Genomic DNA, 17,678 nt, shown 5'->3' with positions numbered 1-17,678 from the left:
AAGGGATGAAAAGAAGAGGCATGGTTGGGATGTGTGTGTGTGGGATGGGGGTGGTGGTGGGGGGGGTTTGTGGGAACTACTTAAGGTGGGAGAATTCAACGTTCATGCCGTTAGGCTGCAAGGTTCCAAGACGGAAAATGAGGTGCTGTTCCTCCAGTTTGCACTTGGACTTCTCCTGGCAGTGGAGGAGGCAAAGGACTGACACATCAGTGATAGTGTGGGAGGGGGAGTTGAGGTGACTGGCAACGGGGAGATGCAGGTCGCAGTTATGGACGGAGCGCAGGTGTCCTGCAAAATGGTCACCTAGTCTGCGTTTGGTCTCACCAATTTAGAGGAGGCCACACTTGGAGCACCAAATGCAGTAGATGATATTAAGGGAGGCGCAGGTAAATCTCTGTCTCACCCGAAAGGACTGTTTGGGTCCCTGGATGGAGGTGATAGAGCTGCTGTAGGGGCAGGTTTTGCACCTATGGCAGGGGCAGCGGAAAGTCCCCAGGGTGGGAGCGGGATGGGTGGGGAGGGAGGAGTGAACTAGGGAGTCGCAGAGAGATCGTTCCCTATGAAAGGCAGAAAGGGGTGGGGAGGGGAAGATATGCTTGGTGGTGGGGTCCCATTGGAGATGGCAGAAGTGGCAGAGAATGATGTGTTGGATACGTAGGCTGGTAGGATGAAATGTGAGGACAAGGGGGACCCTATCCCTGCTGGGTCTGGGAGGGGTGGGGGTGAGAGCGGAGGTGCCAGAAATGGCAGAGATGCCGGTGCGAGCTCTTTCAACCACATTAGGGGGGAAGCCACAGTTAGTAAAGAAGTCAGACATCTCGGATATTCTGGAGTAGAAAGCCTCATCATGGGAGAAGATACGGCGGAGGCGGAGAAATTGAGAAACAGGGATAGCGTCCTTGCAAGTGACAGGGTGGGAGGATCGGTAATCGAGGTAGGTGTGGGCGTCAGTGGGTTTGTAGAAGATGTCGGTGGATAAGGAATCTTCTGAGATGGAGATGGAAAGATCGAGGAAGGAGAGAGAGGTGTCAGAGACAGTCCAAGTGAATTGGAGAGCTGGGTGAAAATTAGGGGTGAAATTTATGAAACTGTTGAGTTCCGCATGGGTGCAAGAGGTGGCACCAATGCAGTCATAGGTATAGCGGAGAAAGAGTTGAGGAATGGGACTGGAGTAGGCTTGGAACAGAGATTTTTTAATGTAACCAACGAAGAGGCAGGCATAGCTGGGACCCATGTGAGTGCCCATAGCTACACCCTTGGTCTGTAGAAAGTGAGAGGAATAGAAAGTGAAGTTGTTTAGGGTGGGGACAAGTTCAGCCAGGCAGAGGAGAGTATTAGTGGAAGGGGACTGGTTCTGTCTCTGGTCAAGAAAGAAGCAGAGGGCAGTGAAGCCATCATGATGGGGAATGGAGGTATATAGGGACTGGAGGTCATGGTGAAGATGAAGTTGTGCGTGCCGGAGAACTTAAAAGCTATGGAAGAATTGGAGAGCGTGTGATGTGTCACAGACGTAGATGGGAAGGGATTGGACCGGGGGGTAAGCTAGTGTCCAGGATATGAGAGTGGGTCAAGAGCCTGTGGAGACAACAGGTCTGCCGGGACAGTCCTTCTTGTGGATTTTGGGGAAGAGATAGAAGCGGGCATGGGGTGGAGATCTCCTGAGGTGATGAGGTCAGTGGTGGTGAGGGAGATAATGTCCTGGTGGTCCTCGGTGGGGTCATAGTTCAGGAATAGGTAGGAGGAAGTGTCCGAGAGTTGGTGTCTGGCCTCTGCAAGGTAGAGGTCAGTACGCCAGACAACCATGGCACCACCTTTGTCAGCTGGTTTGATGACAATGTCAGAGTTGGTGCTGAGGGAGTGGAGAGCAGTGCGTTCAGAAGGGGTGAGGTTGGAGTGGGTGAGGAGGGTAGAAGAGTCAAGATGGTTGATGTTGCACTGACAGTTGGCTATGAATAGGTGCAGGGAAGGTAACAGGCCTGGTGGGGGAGTCCAGGTGGAAGAAGAGGGCTGGAGGCGGGAGAACGGGTCATCAGAAGGGGGTGAGAACTTCTTACTGAAGAAGGTTACACAGAAGAGGAGGCAGCGGAAAAAGCTCAGCATTGTGCCGGGCTTGGAATTCATTGAGGTGGGGGCATAGCAGTATGAAGGTGAGGCCTTTGCTGAGAACAGACCATCACTCCCTGCTACCTACCATTGAGCCAATTATGAATCCAAATAGCTATGTCTCCCTGGATCCCATGCGATCTAACCTTCCAGGTCATCAAATTCAGTCCCACTCATTGGAAATGTGGTTCCCATTGTGATTCACCACTTTAAACATCGCCTGTTATTGCAGGGTGTTGTACATCAGTCACTATTTCTTGCATGACTCTTTGTTGTATAAAATCACATTGGAAGTTGGCACTTAAGAAAACCATGCCTGTGGCCCTGGGATAAACAAGCACATATTCTCACACACAGCTGACGTCATCCACATTTCTACATCCTTTTTAGCTTTCATGCTTTACAAATGATGCATAAAACCAAGAGCTGTCCTATGCTCATAACACCATTGCAAGAAGGGTAGAAGGGTTCTTTTTCTTGATAACCCATCCAAAATTAGTCCTACAATCAATCTCAATAATAAAAACAATGTTCATTTTCACATTGCTATTTCTGAAAATGGCTGAGCACAAGCTGTCTGCCATGTCTCATAGGAAATAGGTGCATACCCCTTGTGCCTGCTCTGTTATTCATTAAGATCATGGCTGATCGCTTACCTACTTTTCTGCACTAAACCCTATTCCCTTAATATCAAAACATCCATTGGTCTCCCTCTTGAGTCACTGGACCTTTGCAGCCCTCTTGAGTGGAGAATTCCAAAGATTCACTACCCTCTAGGTGTAGAATTTTCGTCTCGTCTGTGTCCAGAGTGCCCCACCCTTAATTTATGGCAATAAATCCTAGCTTTAGACCAGTCAGGGAAATCATCAACCCTGCATGTACACTGTCAAATTCTATAAGAATTTTGTATGTTTCAACCTTTCATTCTTCTAAAGTCAAGGGAATACAAGTCTACTTAATCTCTCCTTATGTGACAAACCCACCATCACAAGAATCAATCTGATGTACTTTTGCTGCATTCCCTCTATCAAAAGTACATCCTTCCTTTAAGTTGGGAAACCAAGTCTGTTCACAATATTTTGAATGTGGCATCATCATCAACTACATAGTTAGAGCAAGACATCTCTACTTTTATACTCAAATTTTCTTGCAATAAAGGTTAACATGCAATTTGCCTTCCTAACTGTTTGCTGAACCTGCATATTAAAATTCACTGTGAACTTTTCAATCTCCCACCTTTTAAAAACTTATTCTGCTGCTCTATTTCTTCTATTAAGGTGTATAACATCACATTTTTCTATTTGCTATGTCCTTGCCCAGTCAACTAGCCTGTCTTTATCTCCTTGAAGCCTCTTGGCATCCTCCTGACAGACCTCTAAGTCATTTAGTTATGTATCATTGGTAATCTTGGATATATTGTGCTGCATCCCCTTATCCAAATCATTGACATAGATTGTGAATAACTAAATGATTCATAATGAAGGCCTTATACTGACTCAGTCTGCCCTGACTCTGAAAAACAAATGCATCAAATGTAAAATTATGCAGGTTTCTATATTTCAAAAGTTAACGAGTAGGACAACACACCTTAACTGGAAGTATTCCACTTACATCTACGTTTCAACTGGTAAACCATCTGAATAATACAAATCCAGTTTCAAGAATTTACAGGAACTTTCAGATTAGTCAAAAACGGAGTCTCTAGGCAGGGTAGTCAAGTAGAAAACTTAAGGCAGTCAAACTTGTTCAGCAGGAATAACAACATAACTAAATGGTTGGTAATTTAAGAGAATAACTCTTCTGTCATGAGCCCTCAGTCATTGATTCGCTACAGCATTGGCTTGTTACAATCTCTTAGTCCAGAAATTACTGTCAGATGGAAGTTCAACTCATCCATGTGACAGTTTTCTCTCTGCCATTTCAGTTTAGGCAATAGCCTATTTAAAATAAAATAGTTGAAGTCTGTGCCACAATAATATATGAATGCTTTAAAATGTTCACCCACTAATATTGCCCATAGGAACTTTTTGCCTATTAGAATCAATCACACCCCTGTTGTTGACAATGATGGGTGTTTTGGAGTTACTCTCTGTAGTATAGGGAAGGTATTGTGTGTTTAAACATCAGTGTCTGTGAGTTCATTGGCAGTTTTCTACGATTCACACTGTTTTGACATTGGAGTTAACTTCCTAACTCTTCATTGCCACTGATGAACCGCAGCTACTAATAACACATGTCAGGTGTGCCACCAGGATGGCACGGTGACCTCGACTGTTGGCTGTGCAGAGTTTACACATTCTGTCCACGACCGTGTGGGTTTCCTTCCAGTGTTCTTGTTTCCTCCTACATTCCAAGGATGTGCTGGCGGGTCAATTAGCTGCTGAAAATTACCCCAGTATTGGCAAAAACAATCAAAGGAGAGTTGATGGGCATGTGTGAGAGAGAATAGGTTGCAAGAGTTCTGAGAAGTAATGGGACTAATGGAATTGCTCCCTGGGGTAGTGGCATGGACCTAATGGGCTGAATGGTCTTTTTCTCTCTTGTATAAAGTATTTTTTTATTCAGTTTGCTCAGTATTCCTCCATGAGTAACTAAATCTTCCAGTGCAGGAAGATCCTTGATAAAATCCAAAGGCTGTTATGAAATGATCTCAGTCAAGATGGTTCCTGGTGAATCACATTGCCTCAGTGTCCATGGGAATTCAAATAATGGAGGAATTCACCAGATATACATTGATTCCAGATACTGGGTGAGGTTCTTCTCACCCCCGCCACCCACATAGCCCCTGGCCAGCTTACTAAGAACGGGTGAAACAAAGCAGAATAAACTACTCTCGCACCTTAGGGAATAGATGAGCTAAGCTGAGCCAGAGAATTGCCACTCAATTAACTGGACAGGATATTACGTTCTTCTCTATAACATCATGAACTAAGAACAGAAGCCATTTCGTTCTGAATGCAAGTTTTTGTTACATCAGGCCCATTCAATGTCCAAGGCAAAAGAGACACTTAAGCAATGCATGGTTCCCAAAACTTTTGAGGTGCACACTTAATCTACTTTAGTGTATGATGCAGTGGCACTATGACAATCTGCATTCACATTTCTCCAGCCAGTGACAGACCTGTAACCCTCAGTATTTCAACCATTATTATACATCTGAAATTCTCTTTTCAGGCTCCACCTGGAGACCAATATGTTCAACAAGAATCAAGGTTGTCTGCTCTGAAACTAGGTCCACTTTACTTAATCACATATTAAATTGTCTAAATAAATATTGCTAGTGGTATATGTTAAACATGTGGTGCAGCATATTTATAAGTACAAGCTATTAGAGCTGAAGTCTCAAGCCCACCTTGAATTTTTTTATTGCTAGTTTTTTATTATACTGTGTTTCAAAATGAGCTTTAACTTTTAATATTGATTACATAGAGCATAGAACATAGAACATATTAGCACGGTACAGGCCCTTCAGCCCACGATGTTGTGCTGACATTTTATCCTGCTCTAATATCTATATAAACCTTCCCTCCCACATAGCCCTCCATTTCTCTATCATTCATGTGGCTATCTAAGAGCCTCTTAAATATCCCTAATGTATCTGCCCCCACAACCTCTGCAACCAGTGCATTCCACGCACCCACCACTCTCTGTGTAAAAAAACTTACCTCTGACATCCCCCTTATACCTTCCTCCAATCACCTTAAAATTATGCCCCCTCATGTTAGCCATTTTCGCCCTGGGAACAAGTTTCTGACTGTCCACTCGATCTGTGCCTCTTATCATCTCATACACCTCTATCAAGTCACCTAAGTGTATTACGATGACAACTCTTGTACATAACAAGTAATAATTACAGGTTTAATATGATCAACACAAAACCAATCCAGGAGTTGCTCAATAAAACTATGTAAAGTAAGTTTAACAAAATAAACACAAACAAAATCTGGTTCAACAGTCTACAGTTTTTTTTTATTCTTAAATGTTCCTTTGTCAGGTATTAGTTTAACTTACCAAGCAGAAAAGCTATGTAGTGAGTAGAGATCCTTTAAGTTGTTCAAATCCTCAGTGCTGTTAAAATATATCCTTCATTCTTAGTTTTGTACCACACATGAATCCACTGGAGACAACTGAATGAGGGCTGTTGTCTTCTCTTTGGTGAAGTAGGCGGATAACTCTCTCCTCATTACCATATGGTAGGTGTCAGGTTTACAAAGAGTTTAACTCTTTGTAGTGCAGGGACGTGGATACAGTCTGGAATCCAGGTTGCTGCTATTCCAATTCATTTTTATGGAAGTTCAAAATAAAAGTTTTCCAAAAGTAAAATACCGTAGATGGTGCAAGTCAGAAATAAAATCAGAAAATTCTCTAAATACTGAACAGGTCAGGCAGCATTTGTAGAGAGGGAAACAGAATTAGTGTTTCAGGTTAATGACCTTTCATCAGAAAAGTTAACCCTGTGTTTCTCTCCTCAGATACTGCCTTAGTTAAGTAATTTCCAGTACTTTTGGTTTTTAATCCAGAGTGGCACTGTTTAGTTTGATAACTCTTCTTTCTGTTTGTCTTTAACATCTGTTTTTAGTTGTAACCTTTTGGGAAATGGGAATACTCACCCGATTTTTAGTTGATATTACTTGGGCAATCCAGTGCACCCTTACTGTATGGAATAACAGCAACATTCACACAACTTTAAATCAGGTATCACTTCTCCCAATGGCTCAGCTGCTAAATTTGTGGCATTAGAGTATATATATATTTGAGCATTTCATTCTGGTTGGTCTATGTTAGCTTATCTATGCTAGGGTATGAATATATGATATTATAATCACCTTCTATACATCTGGGCAGTTGTACATTCAGAGAGTTAAACAGCACAGAAACAGGCCCTTCAACCCTACTGTCCCATGCCAAACAAGCTGTCTACCTGAGCTAGCTGCATTTGCCCATATTCCCCCTAAACCTCTCCTATCCATGTACCTATCTAAATGTCTTTCAAAGGAAACAGATCTGACAAAGTCCCTAATCCCCATGGCTGGAGACCCCACTTTGGGAAATGGGTGTGTCAGAAGGGTAAGGATTTGTGGGCAGTTGTCTATGGTTGAATATTCCAGTGACTAGCCTCACAGATAAGAAATGACCACTTGGAAGAACTGGCATAGCATAGTCTATAATGGGTGGCACAGTAGTGCAGCAATTAGTGCTACTGCCTCATATTCCACACAGGTTCAATCCTGACCACAAGTGCTGATCTGTGGAGAGTTTGAGGTTCTCTCAGGGATGGTGTAGGTTTCCCCCGGGATCTCTAGTTTCCTCCTACATTCCAAAGATGTGCAGATGGGTCAATTGACCACTGTAAATTACTCTTTAATGGAGGTTAACAGCAATAAAAATCAAATGGGAGTTGATGGGCATTTGAGGGAGAGGATATGTCACAAAGGTGAAGGGAAATAAGGGGGGAATGGGACTAATGGGATTGCTCCTCTGGGAGCTAGCATGGACCTGAAGGTCTGAATGTCCTCTGTGTTGTTGTAAGATGCCAGCACTATCTAGAGAGAAGGGGAGATATTTTAACTGTATATAGCTGTGATTCCATCAAGATAATTTTTGCAGAGGTGGGGTGGGAGTCAAGAAAGTGATATACGAGGTTACCTATAGTTTGCACTTTCAAAAGTTCTTCACCCCCACAGTAAATTGAACAATGAATTCTTAGACTTCTGCAGTGTGTGGCTGCTGCAATTGTTGGTCTGTTCCTGACACGGTTTTAACTTGTTTATACTGATCTGCCAAGTAGGATCATAAGAAACTGTACGAAAACAATTTAATTATATAGGTGATGAAGTTAGATTAGATTCGCCGGAACAGATTATCGCATCTCTAATAAATCTGTGACTAATATATAAATCCTTCCCTACTGCTTAAATGTGCACTCCTAGAATGTATTGGATATTGATATGACCCAAGGCACAGTCCCATTTGGCTCCTGCTAATTCTGTACAGTTATTTCCGACTCCAGTATTACCCACAACCCTGCCAACCTGGAGTGGTCCATTTATCTTTGCTTTGCACTGCAGGTCCTACTTTTATCGATGCACCATAGAAAGCATCCTATCTGGATACATCTCGGCTTGGTACGGCAACTGCTCTGCGCAGGACCGCAAGAAACTGCAGAGAGTTGTGGACTCAGGCCCAGTGAGTCACGGAAACCAGCCTCCCCTCCTTAGACTCTGTCTTTATGCTGCCTTGGCGAAGCAGCCAGCATAATCAAAGACCCCACTCACCCGAGTCATTCTCTCTTCTCTCCTCTTCCATTAAGTAGAAGATACAGGAGCCTGAGGGCTACGTACCACCAAGCTTAAGGACAGCTTCTAACCCACTGTGATAAGACTATTGAACGGTTCCCTTATACGACGAGATGGACTCTGACCTCACGATCTACCTTGTTGTGACCTTGCACCTTATTGCACTGCACTTTCTCTGTAGCTGTGACACTTTACTCTGTACTGTTATGGTTTTTTACCTGTACTACATCAATGCACTCTGTACTAACTCAATGTAACTGCACTGTGTAATGAATTGACCTGTACAATCAGTACGCAAGACAAGCTTTTCACTGTACCTCGGTTCAAGTGCCAATAATAAACCAATACCAATATATCCTATTCATCAGAAGACCCTTCTACCATCAAAGGTACTTCCTAATGTCCAGTGGTTGGGGGGGGGGGGGTGATTGTGACTTAGCCTTCGTCATTTAGCTCTTGTGCTCTGACTTTTGTTGCAAAAGGTATGCTCAAGAGGATTGTGATCTCAATATGTGCCCAGCCCAGCCTTTCCCATGTGGAGACTGAGCTCCCACCAATAGCTCCAAGTAGTCCCCTGTGCAAGGTAATGGCCTCACTCTGTGAAACAGCAGCAGTCCTTAGTTGAGGGTTAGCAGTGGATTTGTATCTTGGTTAATCAAAACCACCTGCTGTGCATACAAGCAATGCCATGGAAAACATGTCAATATGTCTAAGAAAGCACAGTAGCACCTTGGTGGGAGGCTCTGGTCTACAGGGTGAATGCAACAGATAGTGAAGGCCAGTCACTGCAGCCATGGCCATCATCAGATACCTGGTCTTTGTATTCAGGTGGGAGGATGCTGACAAGTATCATAACAAACATCAAACTTATTCACCTCATTTCTTTCTATAAAATGAAAGTAAGTTCTTTCTTTGATGTTGAAGGACAAACAAATTCTCTGTTGTATAGGAACACAAGAGACTGCAGATGCTGGAATCTGGAGCAACAAAGAACCTGCTGAGGAACACAACGGGTTGAGTAGCACCTGTGGGGGTTTCAACCTGAAACGTCGACAATTCCTTTCCTCCTACAGATGTTCCTCGACCTGCTGAGTTCCTCCAGAAATTGTTTCCCTATGCTATATCTACCATTGCTTGTTCTGTAAGATTAATATAATTATATAATAAGCATCATCATTAGTCCTAAAGCAATTTTACAACACATGCAAGCCAGAGTCAGTGGCCCAGAAATTCTGTTGGATAGTTGCATGCTAAGGACTGAAACCTGACAACTAAATACACAGAGGCTGCAGTGGATGTGCAATAATGCCAAACATCATGCAACACGTATCTTGATGTAACTCACACAAAATTCTTCTACATAGACAAGGCATGAGAACAATGGGATCTCACAGAACAAAACAAGCCTTAAATGGAGGATTGCGACTTGCTTTGGTATCACTTAGGGACCCAGTAAAATCTGGTGCCATTTTAGTGGAATCCAGGTGCCTGCCATCTTCTGGCTTAGTCCTGCTTTAAGTGGTTTACTTAATGTTTGCTTCCATTTCTACCCCATGCCTCCCCTACCCCCCCAACTCACTGCAATGTCCTAATGGGCTACCCAACCACCTTTCCGATCAATCCCACCTCTAACTCTCTTGATCACTAAAGCTGTTATCCCCAATGTCTCACACTGCCTCTGATCATCTTGTTCCTTAACTCCGAGATGGGCGCCATTCCAGGCTGATCCCTCCTACCCTCAAACAATCCTCTCACCACCCTCTGTTCCCAACCCCATTATCTCAAGCACCCTTCCACACAATCATCAGCACAACAGGTATCCTCCATTCACTCTGCCATTGTGGAGTTAGCTGAGCTGGGCACAGGTTGAGATCACAATGTGTGTAAAGCCTGTTCCTGGTCCTTGTGTGTGATAGAATTTCACTCCTGGAGGCCTCACAAGGAACTGATGGGAGCCCATCATGCAACATCACATTAGTGAGCTTTTTTTCATATAATGTATACCATTTGGCGAAGTAGCTTTTCAGTTAAAAACATTACAATTTTCTGACTCATTCTTACAATAGTGATTCAGCCTCTGTCATTCCACTGAAGGCACTGCGTTGAATGAAGGTGAGAGGAGGAGGACAGCTTCTTGACATTTTTAGAAACGTAATGCCATGTTAACATTTGCTGGCTGAATGGGGGTACATATCCCACTGAGGGTCGAATCACAACGTGATCTAATATATGTAAAAAAAAATTAATGTCATTCACTGTACAATATGTTTGATTATGTGTTGTTGTTGTGAACATTTATACAGAACTTCAAATAAAACAGACAGATCTTTCAGAGATTCCCATGGTTCCCAAACGTTACTCCAAACAATTTGTGTGTTATCTCACTAAAGACCAGGAAAACACAGGTTATTAGGGCCCTGGAATTATAGCCCAGTACTGAGTTTGTGTAAGGCAAAATGATGGAGCAAAAAACAAAGTGCTGGAGGAACTCAGTGGGTCAGGCAGCATCTGTGGTGGCAGAGGGACAGTCGACATTTCGGGACGAGATCCTGCAACAGGATTGAGAGTGTAAAGTGGAGACAGCCAGTGTAAAAGGATGAAGGGGAGGGATGAGGCGGGAGCTGGCAAGTGATAGGTGGATTCAGGAGAGGAGGGGGTGATGGGCAGTTGGAGCTGAATGAGGGAGGGATGGGTGGAGATAGCAATAGTGGCTGGAAAGTGATAAGTGGAGACAACAAAGGGCTACAAATGATAGAATCTGATAAATAAGGAAGGTGATAAGTGGAGGGATGATGTGCAGATGGAACCAGTGGGGGAGGGGTTAGGAGACCCCGTGGGTTAAGTGTGTGGGTGATGGACAGATGGAACCAGCTGGGGGAGGAGAAAGAAACTGGGCAATGGAGGGCTAGGGGTGGGGTTTGGAAAGGAGGAGGGGGTGAGAGACTTGTTTGGATCAGAAGGAGAGAGAAAGGAGTACAAGGGGTGTGGGTTACCTGAAATTGGAAAATCCTAAGGCATGAAAATTCAATTTTTGTGTCATCTGCAAACTTACGAATCAGCCCATGTACATTTTCATTCAAATCATATCCATATATCACAAACAGCAGAGCTCCCAGCACTGATCCCTACGGAACACCACTGGTCACAGACTTACAGTCAAAATAACACCCCTCTACCACTATCCTCTGTCTCCCATGGCCAAGTCAATTTCGAATCCAATCTACCAAGTCTCTATGGATCCTATGTGCCTTAATCTTCTGGATCAGCCTACCACAAGGGATCTTGTTGGTTGTTTTACTGAAGTCCATGCATACAACAGCTGCTGCCCTACCCTCATCAATTAATTTTGTCACCTCCTCAAAACAATCAAGTTTGTAAGACATGAGTTGTTCCCCCACACAAAGCCCTGCTGCATGTCCCTAATAAATCCATGCTTTTCCAGATATGAGTAAATCCTATCCCTAAGAATTTTGTCCAATAATTTCGCTGTATGGCTCACTGGCTGATATTTTCCTGGTTTGTCCCTCTTGCCCTTCCTTAACAAAGAACAACATTAGCTATTCTCTGGTCCTCTGAGATGAACAGTAGTTTATACAAAAATAAAGTCAACATTAACCTGTGATAATACGTATACTGAGTGTGTGAAAGGTGGTTGCAATGACTATGCAGTTCCGGCCCAGCTGGGAGGCCAACCATATTGTGGAAGTATTTGAAAAATGTATGTAAAAGTGTAAACAAAATCCCAACAGTTTTCTGAAAGGTATGAATGGTGAAGAGATCAGCTATATCTTTCTGTGGATGGGAGAGAAAGGATTGGATTTTTTCAATAAGTCAAAGAATGAAAGAATTTTTAAAAACTCGGTGCATGCCTTAATCCAAAATCAAATCACTCAATCAACAAATATGAGTTCCAAAGTTTGAGACAAGAACCAGTTGACACTGCCACTGGTTTCCTTTCAAGGCCTGGTAACATGGTCAGTGAATGCAAATTCAAGAGAGTGGATGAAGGGGTAAGGAACCAATTCACCTGGGGCTCAGAGAACACAGATGAGAAGAAAGCTTTGGAGAAGAAGAGTTCACAATATCACCAGATGTAGAAACAGCCAGAGCCCAGGGAACCACAAGTTGACAAATGAAAATACTAACTCCTCATACGGCCAATCCAGGTCAGTTCTGGGAAAGGAAGCAAGGTTGACTCATTTAGACAACTGAAACAAAAAATAAGTGAGAAGTTGTGAGAAACTACTGTTCACCTCAGTAAACACGAGATGGAAGAGAAAACACCAAAGATTAAAAACAACGTGCCAATTAAAAAATGCCCTCCAATAAGAAGCAAAACAGACCTCAACTAAATGTTTTGGAATGGTTAGATGGAATGGTTGAATGCTTGGAGGATTTTGAATAATACATCACAGTTGATCTTGAAGTGAAACCTGTGATCCAGCCCTCACATCAACTAACAACTAAGTTAAAGAGAAAGCTTGGAAAGGAACTCCAAGAGGAGAAATGGTGGTGGTAATAATCAAAGTCCTTAAAGTTACCAAGTAGGTAAACTCAATTGTGGTGGACAGTTAAGGATATGTCTTGACCAAAGGACCAGAATCAAGTGACCACTACCCAATTTCAACATTGAAAAAAAATTACACCAGCATTGGCAGAGGCCAACGTTTTCAGCAAACAATGACAGAAATGGGTACTGGAATGTGAAGTATGATGAGGAATTTTCACAGTTTCCAACACATTATTTAGACAATACAAAATCCAACAAGTGCTATTTGCCCTTAGAGTAACAAGAACAAGTTTCAGCAGAAACTAGATGAGACTTCGAAAGGATGCGGGAGAGCCTTGGGCAAGGCGGATGCTGTCCCATTCTATGGAATGGATGGCTAATTCCATGACTGTCATCGCCACAGGGCCATGGGAAGCATCAGGAAAGTCAGATTCAAGCTAAAGGCTGACTAATGCACTAAGAATTGGAAAGAATGCTGAATCTTTGGAATGTTATACGCACCAAATGGATTGAAATCGAGACTGGAAGAAATCACATCTATCACTGAGATGAAAGTACCAAGGGACAAGAAAGAAATGAGAAATTCTTTTGGACCACTCCAATATACTAAATTCTTTCATTCTTCACATGTCAGAACCTACAGCAAACCTGACAGAATTAATGAAAGGAGATAGTGAATACAATAGTTTCAGTCCTATGAAACAAACTTAATTAATTTAAGAAGATGGTGTGCAGCAAGATGGTGTGCACCTAGGACAAAGGAAAATGGTTATAGTGGTTGGAGATCAATCATCTCAGTCGCTGAACTTCTCTGCAGGAGTTCCTCAGGGTTGTGTCCTGGGCCCAACCATCTTCAGCAGCTTCATAAATGACCTTCCTTCAGTCATAAGGGAGAAGATGTTCACTTATGATTGCACAATGTTCAGCACCATACACAACTCCACAGATAATGAAGCAGTCCACATTCAAATTCAGCAAGACCTGGACAATATCCAACCCCGAGCTGATAGGTGGCAAGGAACATTCGCGCCACACAAGTGCCAGGCAATGATGATATCCAATAAGAGAAATCCAGCTATCACCTTTTGACATTCAATGGCATTACCATCACTGAATCGACCACTATCAATATCCTAGGGGTTATCATTGACCAGAAACTGAACTGGAGTAGCCATATACATAATGAGGCTACAAGAGCAGCTCAGAGGCTAGGGATCCTGTACCTCCTAATTCTCCAAAGCCTGTCCACAAAGCTCAAGTCAGGATTGTGAAGGAATAGTCTCCCCGGATGAGTACAGGCAAGAAGCTCGACACCATATAGGACATAGCAGCCGACTTGATAGGCACCCCATCTGCAACCATTCACTCACTCCACCACCAACACATGGTAGCAGCAGTTTGTACCGTCAACAGAATGCACTGCAGCAACTCACCAAGACTCCTTAGACAGCACCTTTCAAACTCGCAACCTCTACCAGCTAGAAGGACAAGGGCAGAAAAACCACCACCTGGAAGCTGCCTTCCAAGCCACACATCAGCCTGACTTGGAAATTTAACACTGTTCCTTCACAATCACTGGGTAAAAATCCTGGAACTCACTCCCTAACAGCATTATGGCTTTACCCACTCCTCAGGGACTGCAGCGATTCAAGATGGCAGCTCACCATTATCTTCTCAAGGGCAATTAGGCATGGGTAATTAATTGCTGGAATCCCTTGAATGAATAAAAAAAAGATGAAATGTCACTCTCCAACAGACAAATACTGTCATTTTACAGGTAAATGCCCATATTGAAGGCCTGGGAGTTGCTCCAGTACAGGAGCACACGCCGACAGCAGTTAATAGCTCTTGTATCTGCAGAAACAAAATTCAGCAACACAGAAAAAGAGCTATTCACAGTTGTACAAGGATGCAAAAAGTGTTTCCCTTCTCCCCATGAATCTTCAGAAGAAATGACTGCATACTCCAGGAGTGAATTCACAAGAAAAACTAGTGAAGAGCACAGTACGACTACAGAGCTTACTCCTTGAGTTTCAGATCAATGATTTCACTCTGAATTACAAACAGGAGAAGACATGGGTCTGCATCAAGTGTGACCTTGATTGTCACCACACAGGAACCATGCAGCACAACAGTGTAGCTAGTAGAGCTGCTGCCTCAAAGCTCCAGCGACTTGGGTTCAGTCCTGACCTCCAGTGCTGCCTGTATGGCCTTTGCATGTTCTCTCTGTGACCATGTGGGTTTTGTCCTGGTGCTCCAATTTCCTCCCACATTCCAAAGGCATATGGGTCGGTAGGTTAACTGGCCACTGCAAATTGCTCCTATTGTGTAGAATCTTGGAGGAGTTGATAGGAGTGTGGGGAGAATAAGAAACATATTATTGCAGCATTGGTGTAAATTGGTATGTGATGTTTAGCACGAACTTGGTGGGCCAAAGGGCCTGTTTCTGGGCTGTATGACTCTATGAGTTGAGAGCTGGAGGTGTGAAGAAAGACTGCTTAGCTAATGTGACACCCACAAAACAGCACAAGATCAAAGAGACCACCGAGGACAAAGAATTACAGATATTTTGTCAGCAAGTGATTGAGGAGTGGCTGAAATGATGAAACAAGCACAGCCAGTATTAAAACATTATTGGTCATCCTGCATGATGATCTTCTACTGGCTTGATCCTAAACAAAATATCCAAAAGGTGGGAAGAGAATTGCTCCAGAAGATACATGAGGGCCACTCAATGCAGAGAAAATTAGGTCATTTGTGTACTGGATTGAAATCCACAAAGATATACAGCTGTCAACAAGCTGTGTATGCCAGGATTACCAAACAAGAAGAGAAGATGGCTACTGAGATATTACCCAGGCCAAGGCATCCATGGGAGCTGATTTATTCATGCACAGCAAGGAATGGTATCTCATAGCTTTAAGTTCCCATTCATTTGAAGGGTGAAAGATTTGAAAGTCACAACACTTACTACAACACTTTGAATCCTGTTTCCAGAAAGAATTTCATGAGAAACCAATGTATGATAATGGAATTCAATTCAATCATACAGGCAAAGATTCAAGGACATGTTAAAAGCCTTCTTGAAAAAATACAACACCCTCAATTATTCCTCAAAATCTCTGGCCCATGAGCACTCAAAGTGAGGAAGGAGCATTGAGAATCTCAGGGTTATGCATGAGGAGAACACTGAATGTGTTAGCAGTAGAAGGAGCGGACCACCTCACAAAATATCCATCTGCTTGCCCCATCAGTCATTGTTTGTCCCATCTATGGAAGAGTCTGCAGTTTCTATATTGGCCCTATTAACCACATCAGAACGCACAAACCTGAAATGAAAGTAAGTCATCCTCAATCCCTAGAGAATGCCTATGAAGAAGAACATAATGCACCCCAAGAGAACGCAGAGAGTTTGCACCTTTCTTGTTCACAATTGCGACTTCATTGCCACATTGCCTGAGAAGACATGGTTTCATACAGAGACGTGACCAAACAGTCAAGCACACCTTTATCAAATGTAGAAAACCCAAACCTCCCCTATTATTCATCCAGGCTTCATCTCTTACGATGGACAAGAATTCACCAACTGAGCCACAGAATGACAGAAACTACAAGACAAATTTGCCAGGCAAAATATATCTTCAACAAGACCAAGAAGTAAGACAATGATTGAGTGATGCACAAATAAAAGAAAGCTAGCACTACAACAATCATGCTAAACATTAACTGAGTTGTTGAGATGGCAAACAGTGCATGTATTATATCCAGCATGACAACCAGTAACCTAGATAAAGTTTATACATAACATATATCAGGATGGACCAACTGATGATATGGATTAAAATCCATTTCTGGCCTATGCATTGTATTTCTCAGCAGCCTGATCCTGTATTCTTAAAATAAAGACAATATAAGTTGTAGATTGAGTTTTAAAGTGTAATTAAGAAACAGAGCTCTGAGAATAATAAAATCTAACACCAATATGTTGATTTTGAGACAAAATGTTACCAAGTACAAATTTATTGCTTTCCTCAGATTTGTTTCATTTGAAGATTATTCAAGGACATCAAATCCCTTTCGTCCTAAATTGTTTTGAGAACGGTCACTGCAGTCTTAGAGTGAGAGCCATGTGAGGACAGCAGGTTACTAAGCTGATTTAATTATGGGTCATTCCTCGTTGCTATGTTACAGGCTTCAGCATAGATCCATCTATGGGTTTGCAGTGATTGCTTTTCCAGTGGTGAGCCCTGAAATTCCTTGATGCAATCCCATCAGTGACACTCAGATCAGCCTTCCTGCTGTGCTGTAAATGGACACCTTATCTCCATGGCATTGACTTATTCTACAAGTGACCAAAAACACTAGGGCAGGAATGAGTAAAACTTGTGGGCATAGGTTTAGGGTGAGGGATAAAAGGCATAGGAGGGATCTGAGGACAAATATTTTCATCAAAGTGATTGGAATATGGAGCTCACTGTCTGAAGGTGTGGTGGAGGCAGGGACTCAAACAACATTTAATAAGTACATAAATGAGCACTTGAATCACCAAGAGATAGAAGGCTATGGATCAAATGCTGGAAAATGGGGTAAGTATGAATAGGTACATGATGGTTGGCATTGCCGTAGTGGGCCGAAGGGCCTATTTCTGTGCTCTGTGACACCAAAAAAACACACACCAGCAATTGTCTATGAGAGATGCAGCTGGGGAAGGGGGAAGCAAAGGAGAGCAATTGTCCAGCATCAACTCCCCAACCACCTGAGGAAGAAGG

General features: G+C 43.0%; 1 long non-coding RNA gene across 1 annotated transcript in view; it reads left to right on the top strand.

Annotated features, from left to right (window-relative positions):
• The window catches only part of LOC127582599 (uncharacterized), a 28,061-nt gene that overhangs the window by 7,504 nt on the left and 2,879 nt on the right, over nt 1-17,678 (top strand). The gene's annotated exons all lie outside the window — the stretch shown is intronic.

Source organism: Pristis pectinata, chromosome 24, assembly GCF_009764475.1.
Source record: "Pristis pectinata isolate sPriPec2 chromosome 24, sPriPec2.1.pri, whole genome shotgun sequence".
NCBI classification, from domain to species: Eukaryota; Metazoa; Chordata; class Chondrichthyes; order Rhinopristiformes; family Pristidae; genus Pristis; species Pristis pectinata.
This window is presented reverse-complemented; position numbering and strand designations above follow the sequence as displayed.